The following is a 24,986-nucleotide window of genomic DNA, read 5'->3' on the forward strand; positions in this document are numbered from 1 at the left end:
TGACCCCGTCAGGGCCTTCGGGTCCAGGCTGCGATGGGGAACCGGGGGTGGGTGGTGGCGGACACAGCCCCTTTCCCAGGGGTGCTGAAGGCCAGCTCTCTCCTTGGGGCTGACGGCCAACCTCCTGCAGTCTCTCCCTCCCCTGAGCTGGCCAATCTCCCGCAACCCCTCCCCCTGTGCACCAATTCGTGCACCCGGCCTCTAGTAAAAAAGAATACAAAATAAACTCTGTATTTCATGTACTTACAATTGTAAACCTACATTTGTTCCACCCTCTATAAGATCAGGGGACCATTTAGACCAGCGGTCGCCAACTGGTGGTCCTCGGACCACTGATAGTCTGTGAGGTCCGAAAAATTGGTGACTGCTGATTTAGACTGTACATTAGGGAATGTTTATTTATGTTTTGTCCAGAAAATTCCACTGTTGGTATAGTACTCAAAGGTGGAAACAATGGAGAAGAATACACCTCAATACGTGGAGCTCCTTCTAAATGAGCCATACACGAAGACTGGTGTCTCCTGGGAGCACCAGGTTCTTCCTCTTGGGTATTCTTTTCTATAGATGTGAGAGTAAAGACTTCTTCCTACTTTCCCCATTTCCCACCTTTGCCTCTCCTTAGTTTAGAACATAAAAAGCTGTTCCATCTTGCGTGAAAAACTGTTCTCTGCAGCCTTAGTTGTGTCTGGAATCCTGCACAGTGAATCAGCAGGTGGCCACCAGGGGACAGCTATGCACAGCTTTTGGGTTTAATCTGCAGGCACTGGGGAATTATGGAAGGTTTCAGAGCAGGAGTGACCTAGTGAAAGTGTGTATTAGGAAGATTAATTTGGCAGCCAGGGAGAGGGGGACAAAATAGGTGCAGAAAGTTAGATGTGGAACTACCTCTGTGATTCACAAGTATAGAGGGGCAGAAGTGGCATCAAGGTAGAGAGGATGAGTGGAAAAGAAATTCAGAAACTTAAGAAAAAAGAGATGTTAATTCAGGACTGCATGACTGAATAAATATAGAGGGAGGAACAAATGTAGAACAAGTTTTCTGCTTTGAAAATATTAATTCTGAAAATGAAAATAAATCCACTAAGACAATTTCCCTCTTTATGTATAATCCATTCCATTTTTAAATATATTTTATTGATTTTTTATAGAGAGGAAGGGAGCGGGATAGAGAGCCAGAAACATTGATGGGAGAGAAACATTGATCAGCTGCCTCCTGCACACTCCCCACTGGGGATGTGCCCGCAACCAAGGTACATGCCCTTGACTGGAATCGAATCTGGGACCCTTCAGTCCACAGGCCGATGCTCTATCCACTGAGCCAAACTGGTTAGGGCTAATCCATTACATTTTAATAAAATTTATTCAAAATGTGAAGTTGGCATGGCCAGCAGGGCTCAGTGGTTGAGTGTCGACTATGAACCAGGAAGTTACTGTTGGATTCCCAGTCAGGGCACATGCCTGAATTGTGGTCTCGACCCCCAAAGTGGGGCATGCAAGAAGCAGTCAATTCTCTTCGGCCTTCCAATGTCTCTTTTGCACTTTCATGCGAACGCTGTTGTGTGCTGGTCTCCAGCAATCACTGGATGTTTCTCTCTCTCTCTCTCTCTCTCCCCCTCTGTCTTCCTCTCTGAAATAATAAAAATATATTTTTCTAAAAGAGAAGATATTCTAAAGTTTTCACCTACCCAAGAGACTTTTTGGAATAGTTGAAACTTTAGTCTCTGGACAGTTTCTGGAAAAGGAATCAGAGTAAGGCAAACGTGACGTCTACCCCTCTTTCCTACTTCCCATTCCACCCCCCCCCCCCCGCCCTTTCATTAAATGATAAATGTTTGGAGAAGCAAGGCCCCGACTCTCCCCTTCTTGTTGGGTGGAGGACAAGCCAGAGGAAAGTTGTGTTGCGAGAGGACATTGCCTCAGGAGATCATTGTGTTACTACTCGTGTCACATTACTTCATGGAGCTTACAGCCTTACCTTGTTAATAAGATGACTACGAAGAGAAAACATTTCCCCAAGCATAAGTACCTGCTAAAATGTATCTCACGGGGGACCCAATGAATTAGAACCTTAAGTCAGTTGCGATAGTCAGGTGGAAGAGAAAACTTGTAGTTTTTAAGCCAAATGACAAAAATTATCTTAACCAATACTGACAGAGAGGGAAGATCTTAAGTAAGAAGATCTTACAGTAAGACAGTAACATATTGAAATTTTATCTGAGTTTATCAAAAAGGATAGAAACGATATGGCATTTGTCTGCTAATGACTAACATCAACATAACAGTGTGGTTAAAAGGCAGAACACTGTGGGATTATGAGTTCAGTTTTGACAGCATGTTTAGAAGGAATAAAATAATAAGGAAACTCATGTTTGTGGAAATGTTCTATAAACTACCTACAATTAGGGCAGTTCTAGAGTCAGTGTCATATGTCATATTGTAGCCTAAAAGCTTAAACCAGCCGTGGGCAAACTACGGCCCACTGGCCAGATCTGGCCCACTTGAAATGAATAAAACTAAATAAAAAAAAAGACCGTACCCTTTTATGTAATGATGTTTACTTTGAATTTATATTAGTTCACACAAACACTCCATCCATGCTTTGTTCCGGCCCTCCGGTCCAGTTTAAGAACCCATTGTGGCCCTCGAGTCAAAAAGTTTGCCCACCCCTGGCTTAAACTCATGGGAAAGAATCTAAAATAGAAAGTTTTCAATGGGGCGGGGTGGGGGAGGGGGCATGACATGTAGAGAAATAAGCAAGAAAAATATTCTGGTTATATATTGGTGTGTAAAAAATCACCCAAACTTAGTGGCTTAAAGGGACCATTTCTTTCTCTTTTCCCCTCTCAATAATGTAGACCAGGAATTTGGGAATGGCTCCATACGGCACAATCAAGGGAAGCTCAGGCTGCAGCTTCTGTGTCCAACATGGCTTCTTTATGCACCCATTTGGTGCCTCAGCGCATCTCGGCTCTTCTGTCCATATGGAGTCTCATCCAACCGGATCTCAGCAGATGACTTATGCTTCACACAGCCTGGCAGTCTTAAGATATTCAGATATTTTACATGGTGGCTTAGAGCTCTCAGAGAAAGTGCTCCAATAAACCCTGGCAGGAGCTGCAAGGCTTCTTATAATCCGGGCACAGAAGCCCCTGTGTGCCACTTATGCTGCTTTCTATAGGTCCAGCAAGTCACTAAGACCAGTCGAGATCCAATGGGAGATGTGGCAAAGAATTTGCAGACAACTTCAATTTGTTAAAGTCTGTCTTTTGGCCACAAAATATTTACCTCCCACCCCCCAAACAAAGGACACATTCACATATTTCAAAGCCTCAAGTCTCATCCTTTTTGAGCATTGACTTGAAGTCTGGGATCTGATCGGCAAAATCAGGCCCAGGTGTGATTAAGTTCCTTGAGTACCATTCTGAAGACTGTGAACTGAAGAGACAAGTTTTCTTCTGTCTCTCTAGCCAACATAAAAGGGTAGGAGCAGCACAGGAGAACCACAATAGACATTCTGGCTCAAAAAGGGGAAAATAGAAGTCATATTCGCAGTCACTGGTACAGAGCAATGATGAAATCCAGGTGGGCACGTGTTGCCACTTCCTTGATGAGGGCCTGGTCCTGCTGAGAATGATTACCCTGGCTATTTGTTCTGCCCTCTGAGCTCTTGGTTCTGCCTACTGAGTCATCCTTCCTTCTCCGTAAGAAATGGTCTGTTTCCAGCTGGCTAGTTTTTTTTGTTTGTTTGTTTGTTTTGTTTTGTTTTTAGCTTGTTGTCTCTCCAAAGAAATTCAAGAATTTAAAGGCCTCTTTTCATTTTGTAGTTTCCAGTTCAAACTAATATAATTTATTTAAAAACTTTGGATTTGTGTGTATCCAATTAAAATCTATTCATTACTTCAAAGCCAGACTATACTACTTTCTGGATTTTATTTTTTTTAACCTAGGCGTCAGGATTCTTGGCAACAATATCCTTAAGATTTCTAGTGGCTCTTTTGTATAGAAGAAAGGATCTGAAAAGGAGGACCATAGATTTTTAGAAGCCCTAGTATGTACACCCTTTGATCATTCATAGCCATATCCTCTATATAATCACCTAAGGTGGACACTTTACTAGTAGAGCCCAGGATTTGGTACTTACTCCAAGGCCATCCCTTATTTTGAGAGACTTTGCTCACTAGAAAAACAAGGATTTAAAACAGTTTTATTTATTTAGTTTTTTAAACATATTTTTATTGATTTCAGAGAGGAAGGAAGAGACAGAGGGAGAGAAACATCGATGCCTCCCATATGAGCCCCGACCAGGGCCAGGGATTGAGCCTGCAACTTAAGGTACATGCCCTTGATTGGAATCAAACTTGGCACCCTTCAGTCCACAGGTTGATGCTCTATCCACTGAGCCAGGCTGGCTAGGGCTTTTTTTTTCTTAATTCATTTCTTTCTGTACATTCTCAAACACACTTATCAGAAATTGGTTGTCACTTTTGTTTTTTAAAAAATATTTTTATTGACTTCAGAGAGGAAAGGAGAGGAAGAAAGAAATAGAAGCCTCAATAATGAGAGAGAATCATTGACTGGCTGTCTCCTGCATGTCCCACACTGGGAATCAAACCCACAACCTGGGTATGTGCCCTGACCAGAATCGAACTGTAACCTCCTGGTTCATAGGTCAACATTCAACCACTGAGACATGTTGGCCAGGCTGCTTGTCATTTTTGCTGTTCTACCTGGAAATCTTTTTAGACAAATTCATCAGTTCATTAGGTACATTTTCTTTATTTTTTTCCTAGTTCATATATATATGTATGTATAGTTCCCCTTTTTAAAAAAATTACAGGGGACACAGTGTTGCCATTTTTTCTACTGCTACTAAATAGGGGTGTCCTTCTCCTCTGGCCTTCAGTAACTATGTCCTGTGAAGAAGTTCTAGCTTTTGCTCACTTCTGGGTTCGAAAGTTAATGCCACATGTTTTAGGTTTTTGTTATATTAACATTTTAATTCAGGCACCAAATTCTGTTCTGTTTTGTCTATTGCTGCACAATAAACCACCTGAAAATGTAATGGCTTAAAAAACCATTTCATTTTGCTGAGGGTTTCTGGTCAAGACTCACTGGGCAATGTGTCTCTGATTTATTTGTGGCATCAGCTGCAGTATTTAGAGCTAGAGAATCCTCTTACAAGATGGCTTCTCCACTCACATATTTGCTCCTTGGCCTCTTTCTCTCTGTATATACAAGATGTCTCATCCTCCAGGACCACTCCATGTGGCTTAAGCTTCTCAGAACATGATGGTCTCAGGGTAGTCAAACTTCTTACATGGTGGCTCAGGTCTCTCCCTTAGTGATGGGAGAAACTGCAAGGCTTCTTGTCACCTGGTCTCAGAAGTGCCAGAACAGTCCAGCAGGCATAGGCAATGGTTGAGCATTGACCTATGAACCAGGAGGTCACGGTTCAGTTCTCAGTCAGGACACATGCCCTGGTGGCAGGCTCAATCCCCAGTAGGGGGCATGCAAGAGGCAGCTGATCAATGATTCCCTCTCATCCTTCATGTTTCTCTCTCTCCCTCTTTGAAATCAATAAAAACACATTTGTAATACCTTAACCAATAAAGAAATTAAAAAAATATTTTTTAAAAAAGAAAGAAGTGCCAGAACAATCCATCTGCTGTATTCTACTGATCAATCAATGTACCAAGGCCAATTCAAGAAGAGCAGAATTAGACTGCAACTCGTGATGGGAGGAATAGCAGAGGATTTGCAGCCACCATTAAAGATATCAAGAAGTTGGGAGTTTCACGTATCTATGCATAGCCCATGGACACAGACAACAGTGTGATGGAGGTCAGAAGGAGGTTCGGGGCGGGGACTGGGTGGATGGGGGCAAAGAGAGGGTGGAATGAGGGACATCGGTAATAGTGTCAACAATTTTTTTTAAAGTTGGGGGTTGAGAGATTCTAGCTGTCAATTAGATTTTAGAATTTTATTCATTCTAAAGGTAACCAGGCATTAATAACCTTTTGTACCTCCTCCTTGAGTACATCATTATGCTGGGTTGAAAAATTTGAGTTTCAGGAATTTGAAGAGTCAATCAGGGAATAGAGGCTGCTGTAGAGTTTTACAAGATACCAAAATTTACACTTGTATTCACTAATTTTGCTCTAATACTAAATTTAAAGGAAGAAAATTGAGTTACCAAAATATCCAAGTCAATTATCACATTTGTTGCTGAATAATTTAGGTACCCAGACACTAGATATTTTCTTAACTAATAGATTTTATGGGGATTAGCTTCTTAAATTTCAGAGAAATATAGGACTTATATCTTAAGCCACAGAGAGTGTATATTTGAGGGAATGGAGCTAAGGGGAGCAGAAATTTTCACAGATTTATATGGCTCTGGCTTAATGGAGAAAAATGCATGGAAAACTCCCACTTTGGTCTTTGTTCCCACAGTCTGGCTACTGTCATTTCTGCAACTCCCTGCTGATATAGGAGGAAATAGGATCTAGGATCCCCAATAATTAAGACCCTATGGAAAAGAAAGAAAACCGCTTTCCTATAGAGTCCCGACATGGTTTTGATTCTTAAAATCTTCCTAACATAAAAATAACAAGATATAGGTTGCATTCACAGAATTGCAAGACACATTTTAAGTTATATATTCATTTAAAGACACATTTCTAACTATAAGGGGAATTTACTTTATATACTTCTTTTTCTATTAGGCTTGGGAGATGTCAGGCTTTACTAAAAAACTGATATATTTATGTATGTGTGCATATTAACACTTTTAAATATGTTAAAGAAGCATAAAATCAAACTTGCTCACCAGGCCAATTTTTTTTTTCAAGCTTTCTAAACTTTCTTGCATAGGCAATTGAATCTTAATCTTACCACAGTCTAGCTTTTGCCATTTCCCCAGCAGCCTGATAACTATTGGCATTAAGATTTCATTCTCAGGCTTAGGGTAGACAGACATGCTGCTGCCCAACACACACACACAGAACGAATGGCAGTAATGAGATAATGACTTGATAACATGCATATGTTCCTCACTCTTTGAGTATAAGCTTGGGCAAGTATCAGTTATGACAGATCTGAACCCTTTATCCAAGTTGGGCTAAACCAAGCCAAATATCACTGGCAATTTTCTTCTACAAGTAAGATATTTCTCACGAAGCAGCTAACTTCTGACTTAGAAATAATTACTTTTAAAACCGCTGTGCTTTTGTTTACACATTCAGAGGTAACTATCAGTGAAATGGCGAGACCTTGGGAGAGGCTTTTGCTGATTTGGAAGCTGGACTGTGATCAGGCAGACAAAATAAAAAAGGCATGTTCATGAAAATACAGAGTTTAGAGAAGGCAACTAAAAAGTCTTTTTATTTTAGGAGAGGTAGTTGATGACATTCTGATCAACAAAGTATTGCTACTAGTAATGTGTGAGAAAGTAAGCTGGTCACAGTTTGAACACACCAAATTCTGAAGAAATTCTGCACAGTGTCTGGTGTGTCCATGACCACTTATAGCATGTGTCCCCCTCTCCCACCATTTTTGGTGTGGGAAGAACATATCTGGATGATATCTAGAATTGGGAGTTGGAAAATCCTCAGAGTTGATCTCATGCAGTGATTTTCAACCAGTGTGTTGTGGCACACTGGTGTGCCACAAGAATTTTTAGTCAGGGGCTCTGACCTCTTTTCCCTTAAATTGTCAAATAAAAAAATGACAACAGCCAGCACAACAATAGTTATCTGGTGTGAATAAATCAAAATTATACCTTTTTTTGGTCAGATCAGCAAAATATATATATGTTTTTTGGTGTGCTGTAGAATTTTAGTAGCTAGTGTATGCGTTCCATAAGATGAAAATGGTTCAAAATCACTGATTTGGTGAGTCCATGATCTAAGGAGTTTAGATACTTTGCTCCTGGATATAGTACTGACTGAGGCCTTGTGATCCAACTCAGTGTGTTTTTGCCCATTCTATGCTGCCACGCCGAATCCCACTGCTTTATTCTTCTCAACTACATTTTAGGTATCAGTGACTTTATGAGTTTAGTGACTCAAGAAACTAGCCATCTTCGGCTAGGAACCAGGAATACAGAACTAAAAAAGGAAATGTCTGTCCTCAGCAATCTTACTTTCTAGAGAGAGATGAACAGTAAGCAGAATGTTGAACTACAATGAGATTAGTGATAAAATAGTAGTATTTAAAAGATGCTTTAAGAGTATGGACAAGAAAATGTAAAATTCTGCTTTGAGCTTCAAGAAAAATTTCAAAGAGGAGATAATATTTGAACTTGAAGTTACAAAGTGACTAGGAATTTCTAGGAAAAATAATAGGACATACTTTAAATGGAGTCAAGAGTATGGGTGCTGGAATGGAAGTTTGAAGAAGCACATGTTTAGTCCTGTTCTCAACCCCCAGAAGGGAGGGGAACACAGACAAGGCTTCCATTGTGGGAAAACGAGGAGAAGGATAGAAGACTTGATTGTCCTGGAAGAGAGCAGAAAGAGTAGATGCTGGGATAGTGGAGGGTGTTGCCCTGAAAGCCATTAGTAGGAATATAGAATTGAATGAAAAGGTCAAGTGGAGTTAGACTAGAATTAGAAGAAATAGAATTAGTCACTATTCTCAATATGTGTGAAATTAGGACATTAATGAAAAGTGGACCAAGGATTGAGAAATGAATAAGAGGAAGAAATTGGGGTAATAAATGAACAGTGAGGAGTAAGAGGTGAGGAATGAGATTACCAGTGGATAAAACATGAGAGTTTCAGGAACCTGTTTTCTATTCACACCTTAAGCAGGCAACCAAGTTCTAGGTGGTTACTTAAGAAGCTGCATAATTGGGAAACCTAGGAGGTACTTGTGTATGGAAGAAGTTCTGGGAGCATTTGGTAAAGGGAGGTGGGGAATGAGGCCAGAAAGGTAGAAAGTGATCAAATTGTAGAACTCTAAGCTTAAAAGTTTAGAATTCTCTGAAGGTATTTAGAAGACACTGAAGGATTTTGAGTAGGGTGATTTACATTTTAGAAAATGTTCTGGAAACAGTGTCCAAGATGAATCAGGGGTATAGTCAGTGAACTGGAATGAAGGACTATTAATTAGAAGATTATATTAATAACTAGAGGCCCACTGCACAAAAATTTGTGCACTTGGCGGGGGGGATCCCTTAGCCCGGCCTATGCCCTCTTGCAGTCTGGGACCCCTCAGAGGATGTCCACTCAGCGGATGGGCTCCCTGGGGTATCAGGCCCAAGTTGGCAGTCAGACATCCCTCTGGGAGCCCGGCAGCCCTTGGGGGATGTCCACTTGCCAGCAGGGAGCAGACCTAAGCTGCAGTCAGACATCCTTAGCGCTGCTGAGGAGGCAGGAGAGGCTTCCACCACCACCACTGTGCTGGCAGCCATCAGTCTGGCTTGTGGCTGAGCAGAGCTCCCCCTGTGGGAGCGCATTGACCACCAGAGGGCAGCTCCTGCATTGAGCATCTGCCCGCTGGTGGTCAGTGTGTGTCATAGTGACCAGTCATTCCCAGTCGTTCTGCTGTTAGGATCAGTTTGCATATTTATTATACAGAATAGAGGCCTGGTGTATGGGTGGGGGCTGACTGGTTTGCCCTGAAGGGTGTCCTGGATCAGGGTGGGGGTCCCGCTGGGGTGCCTGGCCAGCCTGAGTGAGGGGCTGGCGGCTGTTTGCAGTCTGGTCAAGCCCCCCAGTGGGGACCCTCACCCCATGGGGGTTTGGCCAGCCTGGGTGAGGGGCTGATGGCTGTTTTTAGGCTGCCCAAACCCCCTTCAGGGTGGGGGTCCCCACTGGGGTGCTTGGACAGCCTGGGTGAGGGGCTGATGGCTGTTTTCAGGCTGACCAAGCCCCCCGGCGACCGAAGCTCCCAGCCTTTTCTTTTTTAGTTTTTGTTTTTATTCGCTCCAGCTCCGTGGCCATGGCGACTGGAAGCAGGTATCTGGGGTTTATTTACCTTCTATAATTGAAACTTTGTTGCCTTGAGAGGAGGCAGCAGCTGGCCAGGAAGCTTGGCTTCCTCCATCGCCAGGGGTAACCCACTCCTGCTTGCTCCAGCTCCGTGGCCATGGCTGGCTGAAAGCAGGTGTCTGGGGTTTATTTACCTTCTATAATTGAAACTTTGTTGCTTTGAGTGGAGCTCAGAGCCGGCCGGGAAGCTTGGCTTCCTCCATCATTGGGGCAACCAAGCCTGCTGCTTGCTCCAGCTCCGTGGCTGCTGGCCGCCATCTTGGTTGGATTAATTTGCATATAGTAGCTCTGATTGGCTGGTGGGCATGGCTTAAGGCATAGTGAAGGTATAGTCAATTTGCATGTTTGTCTATTATTAGGTAAGATGCCAATGTAAGATTATGAGGACCTGAATTAATGCAGTGGCAATAGGAGCAGTGAGAAAGAGAAGGATTTGAAAGATATTTAGGTACCAAAATAGACATAAAAAGGATTATATGAAAGATGTGAGAGAGAGGGAAATTGAGACCAATTTTTAGTATTCAGCTTTAGAGATATATTATTCAAAATAGACTAGTATAAGAATTCAAAATCTTAATGGGCTTAATTCAGTAAAGGTTTATTTTTTTTTCTCATAGCACGGTCCAATGCATAGCAGTAGTGTTGAGTGGGGGTGTCACGATTCCATACAATCATTCAGGGAGCCAAACTCCTTCCATTTTGTGGCTCTACAATCCCATAGGGCTTCAGAATCTTCCTCTGATCCTTCATCCAGCTGGCTGGCATAGAAAGAGTGTGTGGAGGATTGTGATGAGATTTTTAGGCCCACTTATGGAAATTTGTGTATCACTCCTGTCACATTCTGTTGGTCAGAACTGATATACATGTTCACACCTACTTGCAAAGGAGTCTGGGAGATATAGGCTCTGTGAGTGCCCAAGATGAGAAGAGAATGAACTTTGCTGAAGACAAAGATGTGATCTGCCTTTCCAACCCCCAAGTGTATTTTTCACTATTCCTCTGTCACATAGAAGATACTCATCATAGTCAACCTAAAGTCCTATCTAGCCATGCATCCTGCTCAACGTGCACAATCAGCAGATGATTTACAATGGATCCAGGGCTCCTCATAGTTTAGTGAATTATGGTCTAAAATAACAAATTTTATTACCCCCTCCCCCAAATACAATAAGCACAAATAAACACTCCTATCAGAAAGAGACAGAATGGATAACACATGGTCACTGGTGTATAGCAACTATGAAATTCATTGGACAGACATGAAAAGTCTCCTTTTCTGGAGGTAGGGGACATTCCTTAATTAGTTCCAGCTCTGCTGTCTTGGAGAAACTCATTGGTTCTATCCCCCTGGGAGGCTGGTGCCTGATTGTATCTTCCTTGACCACATCGAGGCAGATGTTGGGGAGTTTGCCTTTCTTGAAGGAGATGCAGCTTTTGTAGCCCGTTCTTGCTTGAGGGATTTTTAAAGGCTCATTGAATACTCATGCCAAGGTTTATAATTTCTTTGTCATTACAACTCTGTCAAAAAAGTAGGAGGCTTCTGATCTTACTGTTTCCAGTCAGTTTCATGTGACAGTAACCACACTCTTTCCTAGTGTGTTTTTTTCTACACTGCTTCCCATATTTGCTTTTAATTTTCCTCTTAAAATGATTTTTCTCACTTCCATACTTCACAACATAGTAGAGGCAACCTAAGGCTCTCTGCAACAATAAGCATGGATAGGAGGTTAGGAGCATTTATCATTCTTTGCCACAAGGTTGAGTTATTTTAACTAAGAAGTTTAACTGGACATTTTTTGTTTGAAGATTTTCTCACTCTTTTATTATTAGAGGTCTAGTAACAATGGGTTCTTTAAACACCTTAGTCTCTTTCATTTCTGCTTGAAACAAGCCAATTCTTTTTAATGCTCATCTTGTAATACCTTGCCTAAGGAAGCCATTAGCAGGTAAAACATTCTAATTCTTTCTAACTACTTTCCTAGATCTTGAGATTGCCTCTGCCACCCTAGAGCCTCTGACTCTGCCACTGGGTTTTGTGATTCTGGCTGTCAGAGAAGGGCAGAGAGAGAATGTGAAGAATTTTGATCTAGGAGTAGCATACTTCTAGAAATAATGGGTGCAGAAGGTTTAGATAGATGATTGGGGGAGGTAAGTATGTTAGGGATAGATGGTGGTTTTAAAATTACAAAATTCCTATTGATCTTGAGATGTCTCTAATTCAAAGGAAAAGCACAGGAAGTTATTATAAGCATCAATCCAGAGCTCAGATTTATATACAGACCACTACTTACACGCCCAACATAATTTTACTATGTCTACTGCTCCTCAACCTCCAACTTTCTTTTACTCTGACTACTCTGCCCCAATTCCTTTTTTTTGGGAGGGAGGGGAGAACTATTTCATGCTTTCTTTTATTTCTTCTTTTACTTTTTTACTTCCTCTTTTTCTCAACCTTTCCTTTACCTTCACTCTCTTCATATTCTGCTAGTACATACTTTAAGTGTCTAAAAATATATATGTTAATAATTAGAATTTTAAACAACAGAAATGTTGAATTAAGTATACCATTAAAAATAGATGATTTATTTTATAATGGGTATTTAATAGTAATCAAGAAAAGCCATAGACATTGATTATTACCACATGTATTTATATTTGAATTGGCAAAACACTTTCTCAAAGAAGCTGGGTAGCAACTCTGGATTTCATTTTTTATAAACATGTCATGCTAATATTTTTCCAAGTTAGCGTCCAATACAGTTAATCTCTGGAGTATTTCCAGTTTGCTCTAACTGTAGCAGATGTTTGTATATTCTCCTTCTGTCCCATTGCAACAGACACATAAGAACGATAAATTTTGTATTTGGTTTCCTAGCCAGGCTTATTATTATTGTCTATCAAGTAACTTAAAGAAATACCTGTTGGGAAGTTATATTTAGCTGAATGAGCTACTGGCTCTGTGAAAGAAAGGAAAAGGACATTTGGAATAAAAAAAGACAATAATATAAAAGGGGTCACTGAGAATGCCAAGTGTTTATATCTAAAGGAGCTATGGCACGAACATCTATCCGAAATCACGTGGAGTGAGTCCACAGTAGTGGTGAGGACAGCATATATTGGCTAGACAATGGAAAGAAAAATGCTATCAAACAGAAATATCACGCATGAAATTGAAATGGTAATCTGTGTGTGTATGTCCTCACCATGTATGAAGAACCTGAGGTAGAAACCCTGAAAAGAGTCTGTTCTGGAGGTGTTGTAGGAGGATTATGAATTTCTTCACATGAAAATCTTTTTAGGCTATATTTTGCTCCTTCTCACTTCATGTTAAGGCCTTTGTTGAAGAGTTGAAGCGGAATACCTTTTTTGGTGTTACTTCCAAGTCTAACCTAAAGGGTAGTAAAAGGACTTTGTTCAGTTGCTCTTCTGAAGCATCGGTGAAATGAGAGGAACCAAGTAAAATTTGTGTCATTAAAAGGAGTTTTAAGAAAGTTACTTGAGATGTTACATGACTCTTACTTTCAGCAGTATGGATGGATTACACATTCTAAAACAATCCTCACACTGAGAAAAATGTAGGTCTGGATAAGCAACAAGAACAGCAAAATACTTTTATACATATTGCTCAAATCACAAAGAAGAAAGAGGAAACCCCGTAAGGGATACAAAAAAAGAGAAAAGAAAATTTAGTAAGCATACATTAGTTAGCTGAAACAAGAGTGGTAAATAGAAGAAGCAGCTTGAACTGTTTTGGGATCGAATATCAAAATCAAGGGTTTTGAATATTAACTCCAATGAGAGATAATGGGAGAAATGAAGTATAAGGAGAGCAGCTGAACTTAACACCATCACATATTCCTGGGCCCCGTGGAAGAACTACATCCTTAGTGAAAATGTGACCATAAAAAAAAAATCTGATCTCTCAAAGCTAAATTTAAAATTGTGTGTCTCTACCTAGACTCTCAGGAGAATTATGAGAACTTGTTAGCATACATTTACCCTCAAGTGGTTCTGGAGTCTAAACTTAAATTACCTGTGCAATTCACAAACCCCAAGCTAACACACTAAATAAATGTCTTTGCAGATAGATAAGGCAATCTGGTTTCTAGTAGAAGCAAACACAAGTCTCTTTATATGAAAGCGTCCTAGACACAGACTTCCACAAATTAAAATTAAATCAATTTTTACAAAAAAATGAGGAAACAAGTGATGAATTAGAAAAAATAATAAACTGAGGTTTTCAAGAACTTTAGGTATTAAAATTATCTGAAATACAACATAAAATAATCATATATAACATTAAGTAAATAAAAGATAAAATCTATATATATATATAAAATCCTAAGCCACCATCTGACCATCTGACCAATAGCTATGATGCACACTGACCACCAGGGGGCAGATGCTCAATGCAGGAGCTGCCAAGCTGTGGTGACTTGTCAGCTGTGGTTCTCGGGTGATGCACTGGGAACCAGAGAGGAAGGAGCCTGATTCCGGGGTGCATCACCCAAGAACTACCCTCTTGCAATTGAGGACCCCTTGGGGGATGTTGGAGAGCCGGTTTTGGCCCCATCTCCACAGGCCAGGCCAAGAGGCCCCACCAGTGCATGAATCCATGTACCGGGCCTCTAGTTTTAATGTAAGTAAGGAATAAAAAATCTCTAAAAGTATTATAAAAAATATAAAAAAATATGGGAAGAAAATGTGATCATTGAAATTATAACCAACTGCCATTTCTGGTCATGACTGACTAATTTTACCAACTCTCACTGAGAGCAAAGGGGCAATAATAATGCTGTCAGTGTTTTTATGACTTCTTAATGGAGGTAATGGAATGACATGTTCTGAATGCTTAAAGAAAATATAATCCCATCTAAAGTTCTATATTTAGTGAAAACATCCTGTAAAAATAAAGGTAAAATGAAGATATTTCCAGACAGGCAAAACCTGAGGGAATTCTTCACCTTAACTCTCACACTGAAGGAAATCATAAATGGTGTTCTTCAGGAAGAAAAAAAAAAGAGATGTAGAAAGGGGTGAAGAAAAGTGAAAAGGTTAATTAAATAAGTGGGTAAATCTAAATAAATATTTACTGTGTAAAATAACAAAAATATTATCTATGGGATTACAATATATCTAAATTAAATACAATATTAGAAATCATGGTAGTTACAAGAAGGTGAATGCAGTGAAAGGGTCTTAAGGTTTTTACATTATAAAAGTACAATTTATTTTTTAAAATTTCTTTCATTTTTCAGTTACTGTTGATAGACAATATTATATTAGTCTAGGTGTAAAAGTACTAATTTATGTAAACTCCTAATTAATAAGGTAGGTTGAATCTTGCAACCTCTAGAAACCAACAACCAAAGAATCCTAAAGATATGTATAAATATAAACCTGAAAGAAGAGAAAATGGAAGAATAAAAAACAACCACCAAGCTATTAGAGGGCAGGCACTAGTAGGGAGATCTAAACATACATTTTGTTCACCTGGAGACACCTGGCAACCTTTTAGGCTTGTGGAAACCCTTTCTGTCCAATCAGGAAGTACCATCAGGAACCAATGCAGACCCTGGGATCACCAGATAAGACCAAACAGACCAAAACTACTTTGAAAGGGCTCTGAAAATTAAACTGTCACTGGAATCATGGCACAAAAATAGGCCAAGACCCATATGCTAAATCTAAATAGGGTAACTACCGGTTAAAATAAATACATTAAGCAGTTCCCAGAGTCTCCTAACATGCTAGACAAAATGTCCATGATACAATAAATACTTACCTGTCATAGCAAGAACCAAAAAACCAAAACGAAACAAAAAACACACACAGCAACTTAAGTCAATCAATTGATGCCAACACTGAGATGAATTAGAGACCCATGAGACAATAACCAAGACCTAACATTTGTACCATTGTAGCTGCAGGAGAGGAGAAAGATTGGGGCTAAAAGAGGATTTGAAGAACTAATGGCTAAAATTCCCCAGATTTGGTAAAAGAAGCAAACCTGTCAATTTAAGAAGCTGAGAAAATTCCAAACAGGATAATCCCAAAGAAATTCATGCTAAGACAACTCATAATTAAACTTTTAAAAACTAAGGGAAACTCCTTTGACAAGCAGCCAGAAGGAAACAATGCATTACCTACAGGCTAGCACCAATTTGAATGATGGCCAACTTCTCATCTAAAACTATGAAGGTCTAAAGGAAGTGGCACAACATTTTATTTTTCTTTCTTTCTTTTTTGTTCTTAACTTTATATTTGAATCATCACAAATAAGTTTCACTGAAGGCTTAAATCAGTAGTCTCCTTTTCTTCCAAATAGACCAAGGAACACACTAGCATTTATTAAAAGTATCTGCTAAGTGCCACATCTTTAGAGACAAGCAGGGGGAGGAAGGATTTCTGTCAGAGCAAAAAAGGAGTATTTTTTAAAAGTTCACTAGGAAATTATAAAAATTCCAAATTAGTGTTGATTTGTAGAAATGAACAAATTCTTTCACATTTATTGGGAAATTGAAAAAGCCAGAAATAATGAAGATTATCTTAAAGAAGAACAAAGTGGGAAGATTTACTTTGTCAAGACTAGAATAATTAAGTATTATGTGTTATTAAGTATATACAAATAGATAAATGGAACAGATACAGAGTTCAGAAACAGACCCAAACCTATTAAGATTATTTAATTTATAAGGATGGCATTACAGAGAAGTTGGGAAGGATGAACTTTTAAATAAATGGTACTGGACTTATTAATGTTCATATGAAAAGAAACAAAATGTTATACCACTTACAGCATATACAAATATCAGTCCTGAATGAATTATAAATCTAAATGTGATATATAAAACGTACAACTTCTAGAAACTAATATGGGAGAATATCTCCAAGCCATTCTATTTCAGGGTCTCTGTATTACTGCAGCTTAACCAATGCCCTAAATAACAAATAGCAGAAGTGAACAAGTTTTAGTATATGTGAAATCAATACAGGGAAATAAATTGTATTTCTATTTTCTAGCAACATACAAAAGGTATAACTTAAAGTTGGTTCTACACAAATTGGGAAAATCAAAGTAAATTTAGTGACTAATAAGGTTTTTCATAGAAATTGACAAACTATTGTACAATAACCATGAAGGAGGAAACAGCCCAAAATAACCAAAACTAATATGAGGAACATCAAGGTAAAATAGTTTATTTATTTGTTTGTTTATTTAACATACTAGAGGCTCAGTGCACAAAATCTGTGTGTGGATAGGGTCCTTAGCAGCTGCCGGCTGCTGCCCAGGGCCTCTCTTCCCCAGCTGCCCGCTGCCAGCCAGGGCCTTCCTTCATTCCTCGCCACCCCTTGGTGGTCAACACACATCATAGCAAGTGATCGAACTCCCAGTTGGTCAAACTCCCGAGGGGACACTTTCCATGTTAGGCGTTTATACAGATAGGTAGCTATAGGTCATTAATTTATTATTTTTAAATATACTTGTTTGATAAAAAAATATACATGGTGTATGTTATAAATCATTGTAATAAATATTCATCATCCAACTCCAATATCACAAGTAACTTGCATCTACATACATATTTGATTCTTCCCATCACATCTTCTCTGTGATAGACTGGTGTGTCCCTGCCAAATTCATTATGTGGAAACCCCAACCCCCACAGTGACTATATTTGCAACCTATAAGAAGAAAATTAAGATTATATAAAATAGTAAGAACTAGGGATGCTAACAAGATATGACTGGCATCCTTATAGGAAGAGAAAGAGAGATCAGAGGTCTCCCTCCACTAGCAGATACTGAAGAAAGGTCATATGTGGTCATAGCCCGAGGGCAGAAAGAGAGTCTGTAAGGCAGGAAGAGAGCTTTCAGTGGAAACCAAATCGGTGGGTACCTTGATCTTGGATATTGAGGATTGGCTTTAAAGACATCAAAAGTTATTGTAAAGTATAACAATTTATAAATATAATGTGAATACAGGGTTAGATGTTAAAAAGTCCCATTTATATCTGGAAATTTGTTATATAATGAGGAAAAAAACTGTAGGGCAGTGAAGAAAGAGAAATGCATCAATAAACTGTGCTAGGATTATTGGCTACCCATATGGAAAAAAATAAAATTAAATTGCTATTTCATACCATATTAAAAACTTTATTCCAGATGTTTTAAATACATTCATGTAAAAACCAAAACTAAAAACTTTTAGAAGGAAATATAGGAGATTAGTTTTATAACCTTATGATAGGGAAACATTTTTCAAATAAGCTATAGAAAGAAACATAGAGAAAAAGATAAATAATTCACTTCTGCTTGAATTAAAAACATCTGTTCATCAAAGGACATCATTAAAAAATGACATGACACACCAAAATCTGGGGGGAAAAGTATTTGCAAGTATAAAGTCAACAAACAATTTGGGTTCAGAAAAGATAAAGAATTACCTATAAGTTAATAATAGAAACACAAACAACTCATTCAAACATGTGGGCAAAAGTCACAGATAAACTTTTCCAAGATGGTGACAGACTAGGTTGATATTAAATTTATCTCCTTCTAGGACCAAACTGAAGTTAAAACTAAAATATAGGACAATCAACCTAAATAACCAACTGAAGATTGGCTGAACAGAAGTCTTATAATTGAGGATCTCACAGAAAAAGTCACATCGAGATTGGTAGGAAGGACAGAGATGTGAAAAGTTCTGGCCATGCTCATGGGTGGAGTCTGAGATTCTGGGGGGATATTTCAGCTTCAGAGATTCCCCCTGGGAAGCATGGAATCTCAACCCCAAGCCAGGCTCCCCAACCCAGAACGCCTGAGCTGAGAAAAGGTGCCTACATAACACATGACTATAAAAATCACTGGGATTCTGTCTGCCAGGGAGAGATAGGAGTCTGTAGAGACACAGGTGCCCTCTTAAAGGGCCAATGCGCAAAATCTTGTTCACAGCCATTCACCCTGGGCTCCAGTGGAGGGACTGGAATTGTGTGAGGAGAGACTGGGGTTTGTGGCTCTGGGAGGAGAGCTGAAGGGACAGCTACCAGGATCCCTGTGCTTAGTCGCTCTCCCACACTGCAGGCATTACAGGCCTACCTCAAAAAGAAAGAAAAATCTCAAATCATCTAACTTTAAACCTAAAAGAACTAGAAAAAAGAACAACAAAGTAAGTAGAAGGAAGGAAATAATAAAAATTAGAGTGGAAGTAAGTGACAAAGAGACTAAAAACACATAATCTTCATTGTGGTTTTAATTTGCATTTCTTTGATGATTAGTGGTGTTGAGCATCTTTTCATCTACCTATTGGCCATCTGTATACCCTCTTTGGAGAAGTGTCTATTCAGGTCTTTTGCCCATTTTTTTAAATCAGATTTTTTTGGGGGTGCTGAGTTGTATAAGCTCTTTATAAATTTTGGATATTTGTCCCCTATCAGGTGTATCATTGATGAATATGTTCTTTCATTCAGTGGGTTGCCTTTACATTTTGTTGATGGTTTCCTTTGCTGTGCAAAAACTTGTTAGTTTGATGTAGGGAACCCACAATGAGATATCACCTCATACCTGTCAGAATGGCTAACATAAATAACTCAATAAACAGCAAGTGCTGGTGAGGATATGAAGAAATGGGAATCCTCATGCGCTGTTGGTGGGAATGCAAATTTTGCAGTCACTATGGAAAATAGTATAGAGTTTCCACAAAAAATTGAAAATGGAACTGCCTTGGACCCAGCGATTCCACTTTTGATAATAAACTCAAAGAATCCTGAAAAACTATATGCATCCCTATGTTCATTGTTGTGTTATTTACCATAGCAGCCCATGTGTCCATCAGTAGATGAGTGGGTATAAAAGCTGTGGTTCATTTACACATTGGAATACTACTTGACCGTAATATAAACTCGCTGCTTTCTACCTATGTCATCTTGGGCAAAATACTTAAATGTTCTGTACTTCAGTTCCCTAATCTATAAAATGAAAATGAGAATAATAATCCTCATAGGGTTGTTATATTCAGCATGTAATGCATGATATGTGCTGAGAAAGTTTCTGACAGAAAGTATTTAAAATATTAACTATTGTAACCAGAGGCCTCAATTTCTGAACCCAATTATGTCTTCATTTCATAGAACTACTTTCCATGATGCCGTTATTTTGTAGTGAGGCTCCCTAAAACAAAGTCTTATAAACTTCTTATTATGAGCAGGTGATGGCATTATCTACCATTTTATAGATGAGAAAACAGATGCTTAGAGAGTTTTGTAGTTTGTCCGAGGCCATTTCATCAGCAATAAGCACTCACACTAGACCTGCATGATTCTAAGCCCTGCTGTTAACCACTTGGCCATGCTTTATTTGGCCTGATCAACCTCAAGCATGACCAAGCATAGACTGGCATGTTATGCAGCTAGAAGTCATCGTTGTGATGCAGCTAGAAACTCCATTTTTGTGGTTCACATTTATTCCTTTATAAATGTTCTTAGCTCTTCTGCTCAGGGTTAAAACACCAACTTAATGGAATTTTGGTGACCTAATAATGTCAGCACAACTCACTTTGACAGGTAGAAGATAAAACCAGTACTATTTTTATCACTGTCATCATTGCCCCTAATCCTATATAATAAAGAGGTAATATGCAAATTAACCCTCATGTCCTCATAAGATGGCTGCCTACTACCAGGCCGGCAGGGTGGTTAGTGAGGAACGACCAAACAACTGAACAGCAGGCTGCATGGGGCGACCAGGCTGGCATGGGGGGCTGTGACCAGGCCAGCAGGGGGAAGCAGTTGGGGGCTACCAGGCCGGCAGGGGGGGCATTTAGGGTCAACTAGGCCAGTGGGTGGGTGGGGGGGGCAGTTAGGAGTGACCAGGCCGGCAGGGAGGGGGCAGTTGGGGGTGACCTGGCTAGCAGTGGGGAGATAGTTAGGGATGACCAGGCAGGCAGGCAGGCGAGTGATTAGGAGCCAGTGGTCCAGGTGAGAGGGAAGTCCTACTGCTGGTTTAGGCCCGAACCCTGGGATTGGGCCTAAACTGGCAGTCGGACATCCTTCAAGAGGCGTCGGATTGGAGAGTGCAGGCTGAGCTGAGTGCATGCACCGGGCCTCTAGTAATTAATAATTATGATAGTAATGATACCGGTAGAATTGTATACCTGAAAAATCTCATGAAAGGATACTTAATTTTTCTCTCCTTGCATTTAGGTAAGATTCATCTAACTTCTTTCAGTCAGATAAAAACCTCTTCTGTTTAGACATTTGCAGTGTCAGATGACCCACTGCCCATGAGTTACGGGTTTGTCTGGGTGGGACTTTATTGTTCAAACTGGGAAAGTCCTGGGCAAACTGGAACAAGTTGGTCACTCTGCAGATGAACCCTAACCTATTCTGATGCATCTGTTCCTTCTATCTTTGCTCTGTTTACTGGGTAGAGACAGAGACAGCTGGTTACCATTTTTTAAAATTACAACCCTTCACATATCTGAAGACCGTTATCATGTCATTCTTTTCGCTTTCCCCCCTAGGCCAACCAACAGGTTTCTATCAAGCACTTACTTAACCTGGTATATTGTACTCACTGTTCTGAGGGATGCAAAAGAAATAGGACTCAAAATCCCTGCCCCGAGGGAGCTAAATAAGGTGGTTCCAGCTCCTTTCACCTTTGCCCATAGGCATGCTTTCCAACTCTTTAATTATCTGTATTGATTTGCTTTGAAGTTTGTGCAAATTCACTATATCTCTTGTAATTGGTGGAGACCAGAAATGTGCACAATACTCAACTTTTAAGTGACTGCATAGAGTAGGATCCCGCAAGGCTCTGAGGACCCTACTGCTACTTTTATTTTACTGTTTTAAATCGTCACCACACCACAGCAGATTCTGGCTTGCTTCGGATGCAGTTTTTTCATCACAAGGAGTAGGATAGTCCATAAACCACTCTGCTTTGTATTAATCTCAGTGGTTTGAAATATAAAAAATTATACTTGAGCTGGTGCTTACAAATAGTTTTTACAACAAGAAAAAGAACTGCATAACTTCCATAATTCTAACCACCAACTCTCCCCAATTTACCATCTGCCCTTTATTAGGTTTCATTTAGACTACTTTCTCTAGAAAAAAAAAATTCTATCCTTGCCAGTTACCGTCCTACACATTAATGTGTTTAGGAATTCAAGCTCATGTCATAGTGACCTTATTCCTTGATTTGAATCCTTTCACCATTTAAACAAAAAAATATTTCCTTGAGACAGGTGTTAAGAAATATCTGGGGAAATCCAAACTGCTTAGACAGAAATGATTTCACTTTGTGCTTCTATCTTAGACCCTGGAAATACTTAACCATGTAGCATTTTGTTTTCGAAATACAATATCATTTATGGTCTAGACACCACAGACAGCTGTTTAAATTCAATTCAAATGGGCCCTGTTTCTGCTGTATTTATTTAGCTTGTCTAGCTAAAGCTCTGAGTAATTTTGGCTTGCGTCCTTAATCAGGGATTAAGAAATATGAATTGTTAATTTTCTTTTATTTTTAGGTGCATACTAGTGAGAAATTTCTACAAAAGTTTGGTTACTAGTTTTGAGCAAATAATTTGCAATTGTTTTTTATTTGTCCTTCTTTATATGGCAGCCAGTCAGCATTGCCAAACATTTAGGAAAAATTTATAATAAGTGAATTAAATGGAAGTTTACCTTGAAATATAATCTCTTTGAAAATATCTTTTAAAAATAAAGGTTTGGATTTCTCTCCTCCCTGTTGACCACATTATATGTTGCCACATTGGAAACTATCGCTTTAATCTTCGAGGAAACTGTGTCATTTAAACTATAAACATATATTTTAAATCAGCAAGTTTTTTTTTCTATTCTCATTGATACATATTTGTATAAATTTCATTAGGCCTGGCAATATTGTTTTTTTTTTAAATAAATCTTTATTGTTCAGATTATTACAGTTGTTCCTCTTTCCCCCCCCCCAATAGCTCCCCTCCACTCAGTTCCCACCCCACCCTCTGCCCTTACCCCCACACTGTCCTCATCCATAGGTGTACGATTTTTGTCCAGTCTCTTCCCACAGCTCCCACACCCCTTTCCCCCGGAGAATTGTCAGTCCACTCCCTTTCTATGCCCCTGATTCTATTATATTCACAAGTTTACTCTGTTCATCAGATTTTTTATTCACTTGATTTTTAGATTCAGTTGTTGATAGATATGTATTTGTTGTTCATAATATTTATCTTTACCTTTTTCTTCTTCCTCTTCTTAAAGAATACCTTTCAGCATTTCATATAATACTGGTTTGATGGTGATGAACTCCTTTAGCTTTTTCTTATCAGTGAAGCTCTTTATCTGACCTTCAATTCTGAATGATAGCTTTGCTGGATAAAGTAATCTTGGTTGTAGGTTCTTGCTATTCATCACTTTGAATATTTCTTGCCACTCCCTTCTGGCCTGCATAGTTTCTGTTGAGAAATCAGCTGACAATCGTATGGGTACTCCCTTGTAGGTAACTAACTATTTTTCTCTTGCTGCTTTTAAGATTTTCTCTTTGTCTTTTGCCCTTGGCATTTTAATTATGATGTGTCTTGGTGTGGTCCTCTTTGGATTCCTTTTATTTGGGGTTCTCTGTGCTTCCTGGACTTGTAAGTCTATTTCTTTCACCAGGTAGGGGAAGTTTTCTGTCATTATTTCTTTAAATAGGTTTTTAATATCTTGCTCTCTCTCTTCTTCTGGCACCCCTATAATTCAGATGTTGGGACATTTGAAGTTGTCCCAGAGGCTCCTTACACTATCTTCATATTTTTGGATTCTTTTTTCATTTTGCTTTTCCGGTTGGGTGTTTTTTGCTTCTTTGTATTTCAAATCTTTGACTTGATACTTGGGATCCTCTAGTCTGCTGTTGGGTCTCTGTATAATATCCTTTATTTCAGTCAGTGTATGCTTAATTTCTAGTTGGTCCTTTTTCAGATCCTCGAGGGTCTTACTAAATTTATTGGCAGTTTCTAGAAAATTCTTGAAAAACCTTATAACTGTGGTTTTGAACTCTATATCCAGTCGTTTGCTTTCCTCCATTTCTGTCATTTGTGATCCGTTTCTTTGTCTCCACATTTTTTATGCTTCCCTGTGTTGATAGAGTGGCTTTCTGTGCTAGGTGTCCTATAGGGCCCAGTGGCTCAGCCTCCCCAATTACCTGAGGTGGACACTCTTGGTGCACCCCTTTGTGGGCTGTGTGCACAGTCTTGTTGTAGTTAAGCCTTGATTGGTGTAGGTATCACTGGGAGGAATTGACCTCCAGGCCAATTGTCTGTGAGAATCAGCTGTGTCTACAGTGGAAGAACTTCTGTGCTGAAGACACCCTTCTGGGGCAAAACTTGCTTCAGTGGGGCTTTGGTGCTCACTGAGTCTGCCCCTTTACTGTGTCCCTTATGGATCTGAGAAGTTGTAATCTGGATGGTCCCCCTCTGACCACTGGGTACACTGGCTCTTGGATCTCTAAGGAGGTGCTAATTTAGCCTCTGCCTGAGGCTACTCAGCAGGAGCTATGGAGAGATCTTCAGGTTCCTCTTCCTTGTTTGGGTTTTTGAGGTGCCCAGATGAGGCCCAGCTGTGAAGCAATGCAAACTGCTGTGGGGCCTTGGGCCTTCTTTTGGAAGTTCTGGGTCTTTCTGACTCAGCTGCAGTTTGTTAGGTAACTTTAGATCTCAAAGGGCCAGCCCATTCATATGTAAAAGTCTCCGCACACAGCTTGGGTGGGGCGGGGTCTCAGAGAATCAACAGGGCAGAGCAAACAGCTATGACTGCTCCTCAGTCCTGCCCTAAAAGGTCCCATGCCTCAGTGTCCTGGTAATCACTGCAAGCACTTCTGAGAGAAAGCTGCCCTTGAGTTCCGCCCACTGCCAGACAGTCCAGTTTTCCCCCTTATGAGTCTGGGGCCCAGAGATTCACCCAGAACTGGAGTCAGGGCCGTCAGGAGCTTGTGCCTCCCTCCTGATTG

Source organism: Myotis daubentonii, chromosome 2 (genome assembly GCF_963259705.1).
Source record: "Myotis daubentonii chromosome 2, mMyoDau2.1, whole genome shotgun sequence".
NCBI lineage: Eukaryota > Metazoa > Chordata > Mammalia > Chiroptera > Vespertilionidae > Myotis > Myotis daubentonii.